Consider the following 19,981-nt stretch of genomic DNA (forward strand, 5'->3'; position numbering starts at 1 on the left):
CTTACCTTCAACAAAGTTGTTGGTCCGGTTGTCCGAGGTACTGTGAAAGACGTTCCACAACTGAGGTGGGAACTGGCACCCGTCATCGATGTAATTCTGCATTAGGTAGTGAATGAAGTCCGTCAGACTGCCGAAGCGCCTTCTCAGACGAACTGTGCGTCTCGCTCCTGCCAGCATCAGGAAGTTTTGGCGAACCAAAGCCACTGGTAGGTACCCAATGGACATGAACTTCAGAATGCACTCCCGCAGCCTGCGATGTCTCCGGTACTGCCCTGAATGAATGAATGAATGAATGAATGAATTAAATTCACTGGGCACGAAAATGTAACAATAAAAAAATAGCAGACACCCCCACATGGACAATAATAACAAGAACCTCTCAAACATTAAAAGTAACCTGTTACTGTATGAAATATTAATTAAAAGCTTAGCATTCATTATTAGACAATGAAATGATGGAGACTAATGAGTAGCGTAACTATAGTGACAAACAGTGGTGGAAAAGTACTCAAAGGTACTCAAATTCTTTACTGAAGTAAAAGTAGCCTACCAATACAGCAATATAGAAATACTCTGTTAAAATTTAAAGTCCAGAATTAAAAATGTACTTGAGTTAGTATTGGCATCTAAATGTACTTGGAGTACCAAAAGTGAAAGTACTAAATTATTTGAAAATAGCAGATCTGCGTCAGATGATGTGATGCATTGTGAACTTGTAGATCGGCTATTTTCAAATAGCCTATGTATAAAATAAGCCTGAAGTGGTTAAAGTTTGTTTCATAATATCATAATTTATATCTGAAAGTAACTAGTAACTAAAGTTTTCGAACAATTGTAGTGGAGTAAATGTACAGTATTTCCCTCTGAGAGTGGAGTGGAAGTAAAAGTACTGAAAATTGGAAATACTCAAGTAAAGTAAAAAATACCTCAAAACTATACTTAAGTATATTACTTGAGTAAATGTACTTAGTTACTTTACACCACTGGTGACAACTAGGCTAATTATTCGTTAATGATTAGTTCCTTATAGTAACTTGTATCATTCATTAACGTTTAGTTTAGGAACTAACAATAATTCATTCTAATTGAGCCGCACTCATTAATTTCTTTCTTAAATAAATGAATGTTTTTATTTTCAATAATAATACAAATAATAATACAAAAAGAGTTTGGATCCTGCTCTGGATGTAAAGCAAGAAACATGAAAGAAAATGAGAAAATATAATAATAGCTTGCTTATTTATTTATTTAATTCATTAATAATGTATGTATTTATGTATGGGCTGGTTGATTGATTGATTGAGGATATGGGGTAAAAGTTTGAGGGTTGTGCCTTTATCTGACATGCCCCCACATCTGAAAATAAACATTAACTATGGAAAGGTCATTTATGGAAAAGTGATCAAATATGTTTGCTTAACTGAAAGATATAGTTACCTGCAAGGCCCAAATCCTGACCTTTTCTCCATAAACTCTGGGTGAAATGAAAATAACACCCAGATGGCTGGCTTTCGGGTATCTCAGACTGGATAGCCAGGAGGAGGGAGCTCTCAAAGTCAGTTATGACTCGCTGTGGTCTCCATCGGTGACCAGTGGCACGCTGTACCTTGCGCTTTACATGCGCAAGGATCTGCCTGTACTGGCCCACCGTTTTGCCCGTTGCAAGGCACATGGCCAGGGGCACCACTCTGTCCATGTATTTGCCATGTATTGAAACAAACTGCATGTATGGATGCGGGCAACTTTTAAATGTGCCATCAATGTACACATCTCGGCACCTTCCGAGTTTTGCAAAATGACGGGTGGTGCCAAAAACAAGGACACCCCAGTCGTTGTCCTGATGAGAGAGAAACCTTCTCCCACGCCAGGTTTGTGCCCACTCATCATGCAGGATTTGAACGTCGTCCACGCTGTCAGGGACTGGGGGGAGAAGGGATGCTCGTTTTCTCTGTAGCCTTGACCGGACATTCCGAAATTCGGGCACCTCATCTGATGACTCGGCATCTCTCACTACCTCGTCATAGACTCGTTTGATGGGTTTAGACGGGTCCGCCTGGATTGCGTTCACCATCTTCTCCTTGAGAGCACCAGAGGAGATCAAATCAGTGTCTTCTGGGTGGTTATGAGGTGTGGTTCTCATTACCTGGATTGCCACGTTGGGCTCCTCCAAATTAAACGCGGCAGTTGTCAAAAACACGTTACAGGTTTTTTTCCAGCAACGCCAGTGCATCTTGCCTCCGGGGGTGGTTTTATTTAGCTGGTATCTAAAACCTTCATTTATTAAAACTTTTCCTCCGCGGTTTCCTAGCTGGAGATAGGCCATTTTCTTGTCGGTTAAATTGAATTAGTTAGTCTGTGTGGAGATGAGAGACCTGCCAAGGTGAGACTGGTATACCTTTATTGCCTATGCAGACCAATCGGAAACCACCAATTAAGAAGATCAAAGAAATCACCCCAATCTGAGTCTGGTTTGTGATGGGTTAGTGTTAAAAAGGTCATCCGTGTATTTAACTACTGGAACCCCAGCAGTCATATTCTGGAGGGAACATTCGCCAAACATGGCAGATCTATAAGCTCACAATATCACTTGTGTATTCTGTTTATGCAGCAAGGTTTCTCACCAGCAATGACTTGGGTGTTGCCGTTTTGGCTGTTAAATAGATACTTTTTAATAATATTTCCGACTTTCCACGTTCAGCATTTTGGACAGCTGCAGGTCAGGGCGGCTGCTCTGACCCCCCACATTCAGCACCATGGAGAGCGGAGAGCGCAATAATTCTTTCAATCCAAAGAACATTGTATTTGGTATCATTCCCAATTCCCATTATGGTTCTATATAGGGTGGATTTATGGCCACGGAAAGCAAGGCTTTATTCAACAAGAGAACAGACTACCGCATCTTTAAAATGTGCATTGTTGTAAACTACTGTCTGTCAATGGCATTGTGCGTTCTCACGCACGTTTTCATCTTGGGCCAGCCACCCTATCCAAGTTGGCACACATACTGTAGTGCGTGTGCGCGCACACACACACACACACACACACACACACACACACACACACACACACACACACACACACACACGCGCGCTCTCCACACGTCCCCCCAAGGTTGAGAATAATAATTTAAGAAATAATACATTATATTAAAATCCCTAAATCTATCTATCTATCTATCTATCTATCTATCTATCTATCCATCCATCCATCCATCCATCCATCCATCCATCCATCCATCCATCCATCCATCCTTCCTATCTAAACCGATCACCGGCGTCCATTTTGTGCGTCTGTCTACAAACTAAGTGCCTTTGATCCTATCCTTTGATGTGTGCGCGAATGGGCCATCAAGTTTGTCTGATCTCCCAGTGGGGAATGTTGATTCATTGACCGAAGCCATCCACACCTATTTAATTGTTCAAAGCATGATGTCATCTCAATCACCTCAATCAATCATGACTGAATGGCAGCTTGCTCTCCGGTCCCACCCAGCTGCTGGGGACTATTTGTGGGGAATTAGGAGAGAAGGAGAGCTGTGAATTTTGCCTACTGTATACTGTGCACCCAGGCAGGGATGTGCAGCAAGCGCTAAATAGGCCCATGGTTTATTCTGGTATAGGTGGAAAGATTCATTCATGAAGGATTCCAAATCCTCATCACTTCTGTGAAAGATCAAATCCCTGGTTGAGTGCACATTGAGGATCACCCCCACCCCCCCTTTTAAATCATTAATAATACATTCTTAATTCATAACTAATAATGAATTCCTTGAGCTGTATATTTTAAATATAAGAACAGTTTTGCACACAGGGGCTGGACTTTACGCACCGTCTTTACACACGTTGGATTTACTTGCATGCAACATAAGTGATTACCTCTCTATCTATCTATCTATCTATCTATCTATCTATCTATATCTATCTATCTATATCTGTCAAGCTCTTTGCCAAAAATAGCCGATCTACAAGCTCACAACGCTAAGAAGACCCCCAAGAATGTTAGCCTACAGTGAGCTATATATGTAGCCTACAGTACACGTTTTATTATGTTAGAACATGCACTTACGTGCGTAATTACGCACGTGTAAAATTCCGCTGTCACGGTAGTTGTTCCATTCAGAGGAGGGGGGGGGGGGGGGGGCACCTTCATGTCAGGAACCCCACAAATTATATGTATTTGGCCATGGACCCCAGAGAGGAGAGAGGTAGAGAGAGAGGGAGAGAGAGAGAAAGCGCATGGAATGCTGTGTTCTGCAGACAATAGCCTACATCACATTTTGGGGGTCCTTGGCATGACAAGGACCCACACACGCTGGTGGGGTCCCCCCCCGCCCTCCTCCCAGTGTTTTCCACATCTGTCAGCTGGTACAATTACCTAACATCGTTGCTTATCTGCGCGTCATTACGCACGCACGCGGTCATATTTAATACAGAATAGTTACTCCTCTAATAGTGACCCAGGCTTGTATTTGTTTCAGCTGTAGTGGGAACCGGGCTTTTATTGAAAGGAGGCATGTATAAGAGAGAGGCCTATATTTATATTTTTCAAACCGATCAGAATGAATAAATCAACATTTGTGTCAGTTTGAACCCAGTAAAATGTACTGGGTTCATTTATTGAAATCAAGTACTGTGTGAAATAAACAGTGCATTTACAGGTGGTCGCTCGCGGCTTGTTTTCATAGACCTGGTTGCTGATTTGTCTCGCAGAATCTGGCAACACTACTAGGCTCCACATTGGAGCTTGACGGACAGACAGACAGACAGACAGACAGACAGACACGCCTTTTTTTTTTGGTTTACCTTTTCTTATTTTTATTTTCTGAAACCGCTTCATTGGCGGCGCTAAGGTGGAGCTTAACAAGACCCCCCAAGAATGTTAGCCTACAGTGGGCTATATATGTACAGTAGACATTGTGTATTGTTATATTACGTGCATAATAAATACATCAGCAGAGATGAGAATTACGTATCTTCCCGTCCGACACAGACAGACAGACAGACAGACTGACAGACAGACAGACAGACAGACAGACAGATCGATCTAGCCAATCTACAAGCTCCATCGCCTCGCAGCGTGAGGCGTTGTGAGCTTGTAGATCGGCTATTTTTGGCAAAGAGCTATCAGTGGAGGGAATAAATTCCATCGAAATTTAGAAGCCTCCACCTCTAAAAAAAAACTCCCTTCTATGCTATTCATGAACAGTTCGTTGTATTTTTGCAGAGAGAGAGAGATGGAGAGAGAGAGGGGGAGAGAGAGAGAGAGAGAGAGAGAGAGAGAGAGAGAGAGAGAGAGAGAGAGAGAGAGAGAGAGAGAGAGAGAGAGAGAGAGATAGGGGGGAGAGAGAGAGAGAGAGAGAGAGAGAGGGGGGGGGGGGAGGGGGGAGCGAACCATATATTTAGCACCATTCTCCTCTAAAAAAACATCCCTTCTATGCAGTGGTGGAAAAAGTACTCACATTTTTTACTTAAGTAAAAGTACCAATACTGCAATATAAAAATACTCTGTTACAAGTAAAAGTCCAGAATTAAGAAATGACTTGAGTAAAAGTACAAAAGTATTGGCATCAAAATGTACTTAAAGTACCAAAAGTAAAAGTACTAAATATTTGAAAATAGCAGATCTACAAGCTCACAACACATCGCGATGCAACACGTTGTGAGCTTGTAGATCGGCTTTTCAAATAGCCTAGGTATAAAATAGGTTTAAAGTGGTTAATGTATGTTTCATTATATCATAATTTATATCTGAAAAGTAACTAGTAACTAAAGTTTTCAAGTAAATGTAGTGGAGTAAAAGTACAATATTTGCCTCTGAGATGTAGTGGAGTAGAAGTAAAACTAAACTGGAAATTGGAAATACTCAAGTAAAGTACAAATACCTCAAAATTGTACTTAAGTACAGTACTTAAGTAAATGTACTTTTGTTACTTTCCACCACTGCTTCTATGCTATTCATGAACAGTTCGTTGTATTTTTGCAGAGAGAGAGCGAGAGAGCGAGGGGCACAGAGAGAGGGGAGAGAGAGAGAGAGAGAGAGAGAGAGAGAGAGAGAGAGAGAGAGAGAGAGAGAGAGAGAGAGAGAGAGAGAGAGAGCGAGAGAGAGGGAGGGGGGGGAGGGGGGAGCGAACCATGTATTTTGCACCATTAGGTGCTGCGCATAATTGACAGTGGTATAAAGTAACTAGCCTACATGTACTCAAGTACTGTACCTAAGTACAATTTTGAGGTATTTCTTACTTTACTGGAGTATTTCCAATTTTCTGAACTCCACTAATAGCTACATCTTCAGCCCTATACATTTTGGCCATTTGAAAATAGCAGATCTACAAGCTCATAATCTGCTATTTTAACAATAAGAGAGAGAGAGAGAGAGAGAGAGAGAGAGAGAGAGAGAGAGAGAGAGAGAGAGAGAGAGAAAATGCCTTTTCTTTCTTCCTTTTTTGAGTTGCCCCGCTTAGTCCGCACCCACGTTAATTGCGTTTGAAATCATGACCCGTCCGCCCGCTTATTGGTGCACCCCCGTCAGAACAGTGGACCCCGGCCGTCGGAACACCGGCCCGTAGGACCACTGGACCCCGGTCCGGTCGTCGGAACATCGACCCGTCGGACCACCAAACCGTCGGAACATCGACCCGTCGGACCACCAAACCTTCGGAACATCGACTCGTCGGAATTATGGGTGGACCCCAAACATGACGTGCATTACTTTAGAATAGATGACATGCTAATGTTCAAATACTCTTGTCATATAGCCTAAGTCATGTAATTATGTACCATTCTGTCAAATGAAAGACCATCTCCTATCATGAAACAGTTCAAAAGAACCCTTTTAGAATTGGGGTTCACATTTTGTCATTATGCATGCTTATACAATGTAGAATGTACCGTGATCAACGAGTAGAGCAAGCAGGGTGTAAATGTAATCGTTTTATTTAGAAAAAGAATATGGTTGTATCTCATAAGGCGAGTCCCAGGGGTCTTCATCAGCCGAACGTTACTCCATTTCCGCAGGCTGGCGACACAGCATTCTGTCCTGTTGAAAAGAACACATTAGATTACACTTGTAGATTAAATAGATATCATCCAACGTGAAGCCCTTTATACTAATATTGCATGCAAGCCGCAAATAGCAGACCTACAAGCTCAAAAAGTGTCGAGTCTGACGCGTTGTGAGCTTGTAGATATGCTATTTTCGGGACCAGGCGACGTAGCCCTGAAAGATGACTGTCACGGGAGAACTTCAACCTGGTGTTTGCAATTTCTACATGTACAATCCGTACATCTACATAAACGTTCGGATTTCAAATATAAAGTGCTTATCCCATGACCACGGATGTTACAATTTGAATCGGGTGGGTCTAAGTACCAGTATCTTCCGTATTGTTTAATGAAAAAGCATTTTAATCCGATCAGTGGCCATTTATTATGCGACCCTTATGCGACCGGTTGGGAGGTTTATGAGAAAATGGCCACTGATCGGATTAAAATGCTTTTATTTAAACATTACGGAAGATACGGGTACTTGCACCCACCCGATTCAAATTGCAACATCCGTGGGCATGGCATAGGCACTTTATATTTGAAATCTGACAAGAGACAAAGCATAAATTAGGCGTGTCACACAAGTGGTTTAGCTTTGCATTTGGCTAGCTATGGAACGACAATGTAAACAACAATGCTCTGCGTGCATGCGTCTATCAGAAGTCAACTACACATCGTATACTAGTACTACCCTAACTTTATTAATCTCTAACATTAAAGCAATCAAGTACAATTACACGTTGGATTATTATGCCAAGTTGGCATAACGTTTACAGCAATCATTACTTATAAACTACTCTACTCTACTCTATAAAGTAATTAATCCAAGCTGTGTCCAGCATGATTTCAGCATACAGCCTGTTGAATTCCTCTGCGGTGGAGCTGCTCTTCTGTGTTTTATGGTTCAAATAAATATCTGTTGTGTTAGTATTCCTAACGCGGAGTGTTTACCGACACCATTGTACAACTGAGCAGGGAGAAAGAAGGCTGATCCCACTCTTTGGGAGACACCCCTTGGGGTGCGTGTGGGGTTGGTCTCACTGAGACACCATGTAGTGCGGACATAAGGTGAGAACCTACGGAAAACGTCATTTGACGCTATGGGGATCGTCTCACGGATAAAAATCTAAAAACACAGATACAACACAAAAAACACACCAGGATCATGTTTATGGGTCCTAGACTTCATAAAAATAGGGGTTTTATGCAAAATCGGCGAAGTGTCCCTTTAAAGTTTCTTCCCGTGTCCAGTGTGTTTTATTTTTAGGAGGAGCCATTTCTGCTCAGACACGACGTCGAATAAATAATAAACTCACAATAACTTTTTAACTAAACTTAAAGGCTAATAATGGCGTTCTCGTCTTTCGCTTACTACTCACTATGCTAATGCTATCGCTCTGCTGCTCGCTAACGTGACTGCTCTCGTACTCACACTCTGTAAGAGGAAGTGAGTGGGACGTTTTCCGCTTTAAATTCACGTGGAGGCTTCACCTTGTTCAATCACATCCGGGGCAATGTCCCGGACAATAATAATACATTATTATTTATTTATTTATTAATTATCCTGTGCGAATGCTGAAATGTTCAATCATGTTCTAATCATGTATAGACTACTTACATTACTTAAGACCAAATATATATAGTGTAGCGGCCCGCTGCGGACTGTGTGTGTATGGCACTTTAAAGGTTGTCAGCCAATGGGAGGGTATTTCCGGGACTAGTACAGGAAGTGACGTGACCTTGTTGTTGTTGTTGTGTGTCTCTGCCTTGAGATGAACGTGTGGCTATGTGAGGCTGGTTGTACTTTGTGAGATATATAATAAAGAAAGAACCTAAACGGTGGATTACGTCTCAGCCTCCCCTTCCTGGGATTGTTACACTGGTGTCAGAAGTAAAACTACAAAATAAAAAGAGACTTTGTCGGTAAGGAGACGCTGTGTTGCCGGGTGCTAGCTAGTTAGCTTCAGTCAGTGAGTTAGCTAGGCGAGCCGGTTAGCATGGATAGCTCCGTTGGGGTGAAGATAAAAGTGGAGCCACAAGACGAGGCTGCGTACGGGATACCGGGAGGGATGGACATGCCGCGACTGGAAGCAGCTCCAGGGTGGGTGATTAACCATAACCACCGGGGGTGACACGCTGCGGGGGCCGTCAGGGGTAGCGTGTCTCCCGCCAATTTCACCGCGCCCAGTGGTTACCATGGCGACGCCGACGCGCCACCGTCTGCTGGCTCGGTGAAGACGCCCAAATACACTGGGGGCTCAGATTGGGAAGCATTCCATGCCCAATTCGAACTGTTAGCCGATGCTAGAAGGTGGACAGTGAGGGACAAAGCACTGCAGTTGGCTTTGTGTCTGGAGGGAGACGCTCTTTCATGCCTCCTGTTGCTGGACCCTGAGCAGCGACGATGCTACGACGCCCTGGTCGGGGCGCTCAAGAGGCGGTTTGGAACGTGGTCTCAGCCAGCGCTCCTGAAAAATGAGCTGAGAGGGAAGTGCAGGAAGCCTGGTGAGTCACTCCGAGGGCTGGCTAATGACATTGAGAGCCAGGTGCGGCGGGCATACGGTCACATGCCTGCCGAGGCACGGAATGAGCTGGCTACTGACCTGTTTGTCGGGGCCATCTCTCCCCCTGACCTGCGCATGCAGGTGCAGCTTCAGCACCCGAAGTCACTGCTCGAGGCGTTGGAGGCAGCTACAGAAAGGGAGAGCCTGCGGAGCGCGGCTGCCAGCGGTGGACACGAGATGAGCCCCCATGCGGTGAGGTCGGCGTCGGAATGCCCCGCCAGGGAGGTGGCGCCAGTGTGGGCGGCGGAGATGACCAAGCTGCTGAGGGCGGTGACTCTGCAGGGACCACGCGGACAGCCACGCGGGCCGCAGGTCTGCTGGTAGTGCGGCCAGCCCGGGCACATACGCAGGAACTGCCCTGCTGCTCGCCAGGTTCGGGGAAACACCTCGGGGTCCGCATAAACGGGGATATGCGGACCCCTCATCTCACCGCTACCCCAACGTCGCCAGGTCGGGCCCGTCATCCAGCGGGGGGAGCCCGACAGCACAGCCGGGAGGGGGAGACTCCATTCCCCCCAGAAGTAGATGACAGCATCATGCCGCTTTCTCATCCTCATCAGCCAGAAGTAGATGACAGCATTATGCCGCCTTCTCATCCTCATCAGCCAGAAGTAGATGACAGCACCATGCCGCCTTCTCATCCTCATCAGCCAGAAGTAGATGACAGCATCATGCCGCCTTCTCATCCTCATCAGCCAGAAGTAGATGACAGCGGTACTCCACCTGTCGTGGTGGGGTGGGTCCGTGGGAGTTCCGGTGGTGGGGGCTCCTGCCACGTCGCTTTCTCTGTCCAGGGGGTGCCTACTGTGGGCCTGGTAGACACCGGGTCGTCGATGACGCTGGTGAGACCGGACGTTCTGCCCAGCGGCACACCACTGCAGCCTACAGCGGTGCAGCTCCGCACGGTCACGGGCCAGCTGGCTCCCATGGTGGGGAAGGGGCTGCTGTGGCTTTGTGTGGGGGGTAGACGCTTTCGCCATCTGGTGTGGGTGGCGGACGTGCAGGACCGCTGCATCCTGGGGCTGGACTTCCTCAAGGACACGGGGTGCCTGTTGGACATGGGGAGCGGTACACTTAACTTTCGGGGGGTCCTACAGTTGCCATGGGCCCCCTAGCTACCGGCCCTCTGCCCCCTGCCCGGTCTGTCCGGACACTGAAGATGCCCCTCGTCGTTCCCGCCTTCCCCGGCTCCTTCCCCTACCCCCATGCTTTTGCTGATGTCCCACGGTTCGCTGCCCCGGTGAACCTTCCCCTTGCTTTCCCCGTCCCTACACCCCCCTTCATATGGCCAGGTTACCCCTACCCCGCCCCCCCTCCCCCAGCAAGTGGGGAGACTGTGATGTCTGCTGCTGGGGTGGGTCGGCCCCCGGCAGCACCCGTGGCCCCGCCCAACGCCCCCCGCCTACAGCTGTCCCCCCTGGCCCCTGTATCAGCAGGCATGTGACAAGGCCTTAGATGACCTGCTGCAGGCAGACTTTATTGAGCCGTCCGACAGCCCCGTCGCCTGTGGTCATGGTCGCAAAGAAGAATGGAGACTGGCGATTCTGTGTGGATTACAGACGGCTGAACAACGTGACCACAAAGGACTCGTACCCCCTCCCTCGCATCAACGAATCCTTGGACTTAGTCACGGGGTCCTTGTGGTTCACCACATTGGATCTTAAAAGCGGCTACTACCAGGTGGCCATCTCCCCTGAATCGCGCCCCAAATCGGCTTTCTGCACTGGCCGGGGTCTGTGGCAGTTCAAGGTCCTCAGCTTCGGGCTTTGTAACGCCCCTGCCACTTTCGCCCGGCTAATGGACAAAGTGCTGGCTGGTATCCCTCGCCAGGAGTGCCTGGTATGCCTGGACGACATCCTGGTGCATGGCCGCTCCTTCGAGGCAGCCCTGGGGTCCCTGAGGCGAGTTCTGGAGAGAGTGAGGGAGGCAGGTCTGACATTGCACCCGGAGAAGTGTCACTTCATGAGGAGGAAGGTGACTTTCTTGGGGCACGAGTTGGGCGCGGAGGGTATCGGCCCCATGGACGAGAAGGTGCGGGCTGTGGAGGAGTGGCCCACCCCCCGCGACCAGGGTCAGTTGAAAAGTTTCATCGGCCTGGCCTCGTACTACAGGAGACATGTGCGGGGTTTTGCCACCATAGCGTCGCCCCTATACCGGCTGTTAGAGAAAGACAGAGACTATGTGTTGTCCGAGGCGTGCCAGGAGGCATTTCTCGGCCTGAAACAAGCCTTGTGCTTGTAAATATTTTTTTTTTGACCAAATACTGCAATGTGGTAATACTCTGTTACAGGTAAAAGTAGAAAGTACTATTATGCAGAATGTCCCGTTTCACAAGTTTTCAAATGTGTAAAATTTACGACAATCTTTTGAAAATAGCAGATCTACAAGCAATTGTGAGCTTATAGATCTGCTATTGTCAAATGGCCGAAATATATATAGGGCTGAAGCGGTTAATATATGTTTTGTAATAATAATCAAAATCTACAGTAAGTAGTAACTAAAGTTTTCAAATAAATGTAGTGGATGTAAGGTTTAGTAAAACCAGGCAGGACGAGAGATCACAGTTTGGTGACGTTTCAAGTGTTCCTAGGAAAGAATGCAATGTCGTGCTCTGGTCATATTGTAGTGTGTGTGCTCAAGACTGTATGTAGCTGCACTGCACTGCCATCTGTTGACCACAGGTATATTAGAATTCTATTGTAATGCAGTATGTTAACTAGGTTCACATCTGTACATTACAGTGAAGTATAAGTACAATATTTGGATCCGAGATGTAGTGGAGTAGAAGTAATAGTATTGGAAATTGGAAATACTCAAACTGTACTTTAGTACAGTACTTATGTAAATGTACTTTTTGTCATCTAAACATCATACAAGGAATACTGCTACTTCTTTGCCTAAAGTTGCTCACATTCACATAATTATAACTGATCAAATAAAGTCCACAATTCCAGGTTATTTTGTGTATCGCAGATGCAACGTTTTCATTGTTGGCACATTCAGCTATTAACTTACTTTCATGATGGAAAATGTGTTTCCTTGTAGTACTTTCAGTTGGTTGATATGACACTGTTCATATCCAGTACTTAAAATTTGTATCACCTGATAGATATGCCAATTAATATTAGACAAGATAAACATAAGATAAACCCGCGCAAAATATGCTCCACGACCATTATATTTTGTTTAATGCAGATATAGCTTTTAAATGCATACGTTTAGATCACAGTATGTGACACATTTTCAGGTAGTTTTCCTGGACACAATCTATGCTAATAAAAAGTCATAACCCCTTAATCATTTAATTGATTTGCATGACTCATTACTGTTGCTTCTTTAAAGCACCTATTTTTAGCAAATGAACATTGAGAGTGACCAGGGGTCAATTTTCAATCAGCTCAAGTCAAGTATTTTAGCCATCCAGGATACAAATCCAAGTGAGTGTATGCATGCCTTCAACTGGGTGCATTCATTTGAATGTTAAAATAAATAATGATACAAATAGTTTTAGGGCCCAACATACTGTAACAATTGAATGTAGGGGTGCTGTGGATTAAACAATTCTATGTAGGGGATGCCCTGAGCCCAACAAGTTTGAGAACCACTGTTACAGACCCATATGAGTTTGAAATAAAACATGTATTCAAGTACTGATAATAAACTATAATTCAGGTGCTTTTCATATTGTCATTATTTAATATCATACAATTGACTTTATACTACACATATACTTTAAGCCCATTTGTATCTGTGTGTGTGTACACAAACAGACACAATATACTTCACTTTTTTGGTTTGAGAGTCATTTCTCTTCAGAATGCATCGTCAGCAACCTTTTAAACGACCAAATGCATGTTCTACATGGATGCGTGCACGGCTAAAGCGGATGTTGTTGGCCATCCTCCAGCTTGCTGCACAGACGGAAACACTCAAAGACATATGCATTGTGACACTTCCAAGGCCAGCCAACATCATAATCAAGGAACATGCAATTGTAGTCTACAAGTCCTTGCAGAAGAACTCTGTACCACCCAGTGCCGGATTTATAGGAGTTGAGGCCCGTGGGCTGGAGTAATTATCTAGGCCCCACTGGCGCGCATGCACTTGCCCCGTTCGCGTGCGTGCGAAAATTTTTCGGGTTATTCGGGTTCTTTTCTTTTAATTTCGGGTTTAATTCGGTTATTTCGGTCCAAAGTGGAGTAGTATATGGATGCATATTTATAGCAGAAAGAGCTACACATTTAACTAGGGCTGACCTTCAATTATAATTTTCATAATCGAGTTTTTCGCCAAAAAAATGATTAAACTTCGAATATTCGGCGGAGGACGGGGGGGTAAAAACAAAAACAAAAAAAAAAAACGGGTCGCTAATCTGCCAGTGCGAGGCTGCGCTGGCCTGCGCTGTTGCCCTCTATCTCTGCAGTCTGCAGCCAGCGAAATTAATACATGCATTGCTAAGTTGGATATGCTACTTGTCTTTGGATTAAACCCAAACATATAAATATAGTAGCAGTAGGCTATATTTACAGGTAGTAAGAGGCGAGTGAGAGACAAACGCATAACTGGACTTAATAAGCACCTTTTATTTATACAAATGTCTTTTCAAACACATGGTAAAAAATATATACCATAGGCTACTGTACGAAAACGTGACACAGCTCTTAAAGCTTTTTTAAATGTTAGCTAAACCAAGTTCTTTGCTTTCTAGTAAACAAAAACACATTGTTTGTTTCACAGTGTAACCGCGTCAATTGGGGTTATGAAAGCTGTGACGCACAATTAATTACGTACGACCCGCTCCGACATTAACATGAACTTAAATAGTCCGACACAGGCATTACCTCTAGTTCCTTCATATATACAAACAAAAATAAAAGGGTAGGCCTAACATTGTAAGTTTGGCTACTGCAAAGTGCACACACTGTCAAGTATCAGCATATACAAAAAATGAACTCTAAAGCCATCATTTGATCGAGGCTTTATGAAAGCAGTAAAACACAAATAATTAGCTACTAAAACACAATAAAACAGTGTCGAACAATTAAATCCTCCATCTCTAGGCAATCATTTGATCGAGGCTTTATGAAAGCAGTAAGGCCATCATTTGATCGAGGCTTTATGAAAGCAGTAAGCACAATGAATTAATTACCTACTGTCTGAAACACAATAGAACAATGTCAACAACAAAAAATCTTCCATCTAAGCCATCATTTGATCGAGGCTTTATGAAAGCACAACGAAATAGCTCTATAATAAATAAAATAAAATACATTGTAGACATAATGCCTTCATTTGAGGCTCAATCAATAGGCTTCTGTTGTCTACATTTTTACAAAAATAAAGACAGACACAATGAAGTTAAATAAAAGCAAATAGAGGCTGGTGGACAAATAAGGAGTCTGACTACTCACTGCTGTGCTTTTGATTGAACTCGTTTTTGATTGTGTGCCAAAAAGACCAACGTGTCCACATTTTTTGGCAACAGGGAACTTCTAGTTTTGTTAACAATAAATCCAGCTTTCGAAAAGATGCGCTCCGAAGGGGTTGAAGTGGCAGGGATACAGAGAAGACGCTTTGCTAGAGTTGCCAACTTGGGAAAGTGGTGCTGATTTAACCCCCACCATTTCAGTGGGCCGGTTTCCGCTTTGGATCTGTCTCTTAAAAAGTCAGTCAGTTCATCTTCTGCAGTGCCGCCACTGTGGGGTTCATCTTCATCGTCCATCAAGAGGAGTCGGTCAATGACGATATCTCGGTCCGTTTTAGCCCTCTTTGCCGGTGAAGCCACGTCAATTTCTTCGTCCCCGTCACTCTCAGAAAAGGCAGCCTGGAGAGCCAGGCGCTCAGCCAGGCGTGTCACCTCTGTGTGGACCTGTTGCTTTCTCACGTCGGACAGCCACTTTAACTTCTTGTAACGGGGGTCCATGGCTGCGCAGAGGACAGCAGCATCAGTTGGGTCTGAGATTCGCCACCTCCTATTAATTTCCTCCGACAGTTTACTTTTCAGAGCTTTTGTGGCGGGGCTGTCATCATCTTCCTCCGTCAGATATTCTCTTTCTAGATTAATCAGCATTGGTACTACTGCTGATAAGGACACATTTTCTTCCTTTGACAACAGCTCAGTCAGAGTGACGAAGGGCTTCAAGATGGCTACAGCATCCTCTGCGATGGCCCACTGGGCTGTTGTCAGGTCCAGAGCTCGGTCCTCTCTTTTAGTGACGTCTCGGTCAGAAAGGACAGCCGAGATTGGCCACCGTTGCTCGCACAGACGCTGGAGCATTGCATATGTCGAGTTCCAGCGAGTTGCGACGTCTTGAATTAGTTTGTGATCGACTGCTGGCTCGCCTGGCTGTGACCTCTGTTTAGCCTTTAACGCCGTAGTTGCTTTGGCACTCTTTTTGAAGTGGGACACGAGTCTCCTAGCATGTCCCACGGTACGGTTTACAGGGTCATGATGTTTTAGTGCGGCATTGATGCACAGCTGGAGCGTATGCCCCGCACAGCGCACCCCCCTGACATCACCCCAATCCTCCTCTGCTTTCAGTGTATTGAGACACAGAGTCATATTGGACGCATTGTCGCAAACAACTGCAGCTCTCTTCTTTGTGGGTATGGCGTAAGCATCGGCTACGTCTCCAAGTCTCTGTGCAATGTTTACACCCGTGTGAGCCTCCTCCATGGCCCTTGTCTCCAACACGTAGTTTTTCATTTTCCAGTCGTTGCTTATCATGTGAGCTGTCACCGTCATGTATGCCTCCATGTGTAGACTGGTCCACATATCAGTTGTGAAACTGACAGCAGAGCACGTATCAATTTCGCTTTTAACCTGATCACGAATGGAACTGTGTTTTATAGAAAGAGCATGAGAGATATATTCTCTCGCTTGGGCAAAGTATACAGTGGCTCCAGTGATTTTATTAACTGTTTAAATCCCTTCCCTTCCACAATGTTTATTGGTCTCATGTCCTCTGCGATGAACGAGACTAGTGCCTCAGTTATGACACCCTTCCTGGATTCCGTAAGCGTCCTTTTTGTCATTGATGAATCAATAGTGGTTTGTGTCCTGCTGGGGCCGGCTGATGAAGCATCCAGTTTAAGCATATGCACCTATACATGCATATAATGATAACAATTAGTCAAGTTGCTTGCTAATGCTAACTATATTAGCCATTGGCTTAATGGATGTGCTGCTACGTTATGCTGCTACTTACGTTTTTCAAGTGGCTCTTCAGACTCGTTGTTGAGTTGAGGTATGCCATTTTCTTTTCGCAAATCTGGCATTGAGCTTTTTTGGTGTTGTCTGGGCATATTTTAAAATGCAACCACACTTCTGATTTCTTCGCGGACATGCCTGCAGGCTGCTCTTGTTGTTTGTTTGTTGACAGCTTTGCTTAACACATGGCAGGAGGACGTCGTGACTCGTGACGTTGCACTGGGGGGAGCAAGGTAAACGTATTGAGGCGCACGGTAAGGCACGCGGCCCCCCCTCCCCGATTGTACAGCCACTTTAACTTCTTGTAGCGCGGGTCCATTGCTGCGCAGATTGTACAATTGGGGGGGGGGGGGCCGCGTGCCTTTAAAAAACGGCCAATTACTCGATTTTTTAAAAAAAAGTTCGAATTTCGAAGTTATTTGGGTCAGCCCTACATTTAACTATGCATATTTATAGCAGAAAGAGCTTCACATTTAACTATGCATATTTATAGCAGAAAGAGCTTCACATTTAACTATAGCCATACATACATACTCATTCAATTCTGAACCGATTCTTAAAATAAAAAATTCTCTATTAGCTGTGAAATGAAGGGTCTACTATTCTTTTGTTTCGCATCGCGCGATTCGCGCCTCTCCATTCAGAAATGCAATAGAAGAAGAACCGTCGCCCTAAAGCACCCTCGCCCCAGGTCTAATCCGGCGGCCGCGGTCCGCGAAAAAAATGGGGCAGTGTGTTTTTGGACGAGCGCTCCGTTATCCACCCGAAATGCTGGAATGGCTCGTCGGAGACAGACACATAGAGTCACTGTCCATGGTGCTGAATGCAGCCAGCCACTTGGTGTTTTACAGCAAAATACCTTTTTTCACAATGTGCTCTGATAAAAAAAAAATCACTGTAACAGAGATGAGCAATAAAGAAAGAGTATGCACTGTGCAATGTGAAAGCTTTATTTATGCTTCTTATTATCAAGAACACAATAACAGTTAGTGATCCAGATGCAAAAGCAAGCTGCGTTACAAACACAAACACAATAATAAGTGATCCATACAGTATAAGCTTAAGCAAGCTGTGTGTTCAACCCTAACAAGTAGTGATCCAGTATATTCTTTTTTTTTCCTGTTTGCATACAGGACACAAGTCACAAAACACACAAACCATCACAAGCTATAATAACCCATACAAAGGCAATACAGAAACAGTCTACATGATGAACATGACATCTGTGAAATATGAACTGTATTCTGTATGATGCTTACAATTTAGAAGTTGTGTTTTCTGGATTTCTTGGCAGAAAAGTCCTTAATCAGGTCAGTAAAATCCAATTTGCGGAGGACGTTGACATTAGAGTCAGACTATTTTGCCTGTACTGTCCCATTGTTGATCTCAGTCTATTCTTTATTAGAGCCAGCTTAGAGAAACTGCGCTCACCACTTGCATTAGTCACAGGTAAAGCCTAAAAGCAATGTCCACATTTGGGAAGTAGGACTGCAGATTTTTTTTCCTCAGGGACTGGAAAAGCTCTATTGCAGAAGAAGTATCATCATCACTGCTGATGTATTCTTTGTATTGGACAACCTCTTCCACAAAGTTTAACTCTAAGTCGGTTGAATATCTCCTCTGGAGATCAGCTGCTTTATTGCGCAGCTCTTGTGCAGACAGAGCAGCGATATTGTTCAGGAAGCCAAAAGTGTTGCTGAGGTCATTATATGACTTATACCTGCGATCTAGTTCTGCAATTAACCTATCCATAACAGTCAAATATACACCAGATGAGAACTTTTCTCTGCCTGATAAGTTAACCTCATGTGCTCTGGACTCATCCACCCGAACTGTACGTTTTCTTTGTCTATCTATGTCTGCTTTGTAAAGTGTTGAGACTGTTGGAGACATAATTTTAGCTTGTGCCTCAAACACATCAAAGTTATCTCGCAAGCCTGCAACATAACCCCTCAACGATCGGACTAAATGAACTGCATTACATAGGTCCAGACGCACAGCCTGTAGAGCCTCACTTGTAGTCCGAAAACGCTGGAGAATACAATTCCACATATTACACAGAAAAGCAACCTCGAGTTTGTTCATTTTTTTGTAAAGTGACATTGCTTCTTTTCGAGTTGGAGGGTTTTGTTTGTTGTCATCAGCAATGCTCTTAAGTGAGTCTTGAATATTTGCATAATTTCTGCACAGTGCCTGTGTCGCTTGTGTGTGTGCAGCCCATCTGGTGTCAGATAGAGATTTCAGTGTTTCAATGCGTTGTTTTCATTGGCGTGTAATCCTGCAGTTACAACTGTCCATCTAGCTGTTGACTTGGAACAGAAGTTGAACACATTTTGCACAAAGCTGAAGAAATCAGCTGTCTCTAAGCAGCAGTTGACGCTGCTGACACCAACCAGATTCAGTGTGTGCGCTGCGCACGGGACCCATTCAATTAGTGGATTTATCTCTTTCATGCGAGCTTGTAAACCTTTATAAACTCTGGACATATTTGCAGCGTTATCGTAGCATTGTCCCCTGCAATTGCCTATGTCAATATCCATCTCCTCTAAAACAGTGATCACGGACTCACACAGAGCCTCCCCTGTGTGGCTGGGAGGCATGCGTTAATCCGACAGACCTTTTCTCCGACTATGTGGCATCCGCGTGCGGTTAGGGTTAGGGTGCGGGTTTGGTTCGGGTTTACTGTTTAATGTCGGAGCACTGCGCTGTCGGAGGAATGCGCTGTCGGACTAACGTATTGCACCCGCGCATTCCTCCGACAGCGCATGCCTCCGACGTTTCCAATACTAACCCTATACCAAACCCGCACCCTAACCCTAACCGCACACGGATGCCACATAGTCGGAGAAAAGGGATTAACGTATGCCTCCCATGTGTCACCTCCGACTATGTGGCATCCGTGTGCGGTTAGGGTTAGGGTGCGGGTTTGGTATAGGGTTAGTATTGGAAACGTCGGAGGCATGCGCTGTCGGAGGAATGCGCTGTCGGACTAACGTATTGCACCCGTGACACATAACGTAAAATGAACGTGAGCTGATCCGTGTGTGAAACATCGGGGGTTGAATCAACGCTAATTGAGAAGTATTTGGCCATTTTAACTTCACTGATAATATCTGACAGCACCCGATCACCCATCAGCTGAATAAATTCTTCACATATGGTCG

General features: G+C 44.8%; 1 long non-coding RNA gene across 1 annotated transcript; it reads right to left on the reverse strand.

Annotated features, from left to right (window-relative positions):
• Positions 1–6,916: 6,916 nt before the first annotated feature.
• On the reverse strand, positions 6,917–8,142 carry LOC311058789. Its single transcript, XR_014602076.1, has 2 exons — positions 7,851–8,142; positions 6,917–7,035 (listed from the first exon to the last, which is right to left on the reverse strand). It is a non-coding gene; the product is annotated as an uncharacterized lncRNA (long non-coding RNA).
• Positions 8,143–19,981: the final 11,839 nt, after the last annotated feature.

Source organism: Gymnoscopelus microlampas (genome assembly GCF_963454915.1).
Source record: "Gymnoscopelus microlampas genome assembly, chromosome: 13".
In the NCBI taxonomy this organism is placed as follows: Eukaryota; Metazoa; Chordata; class Actinopteri; order Myctophiformes; family Myctophidae; genus Gymnoscopelus; species Gymnoscopelus microlampas.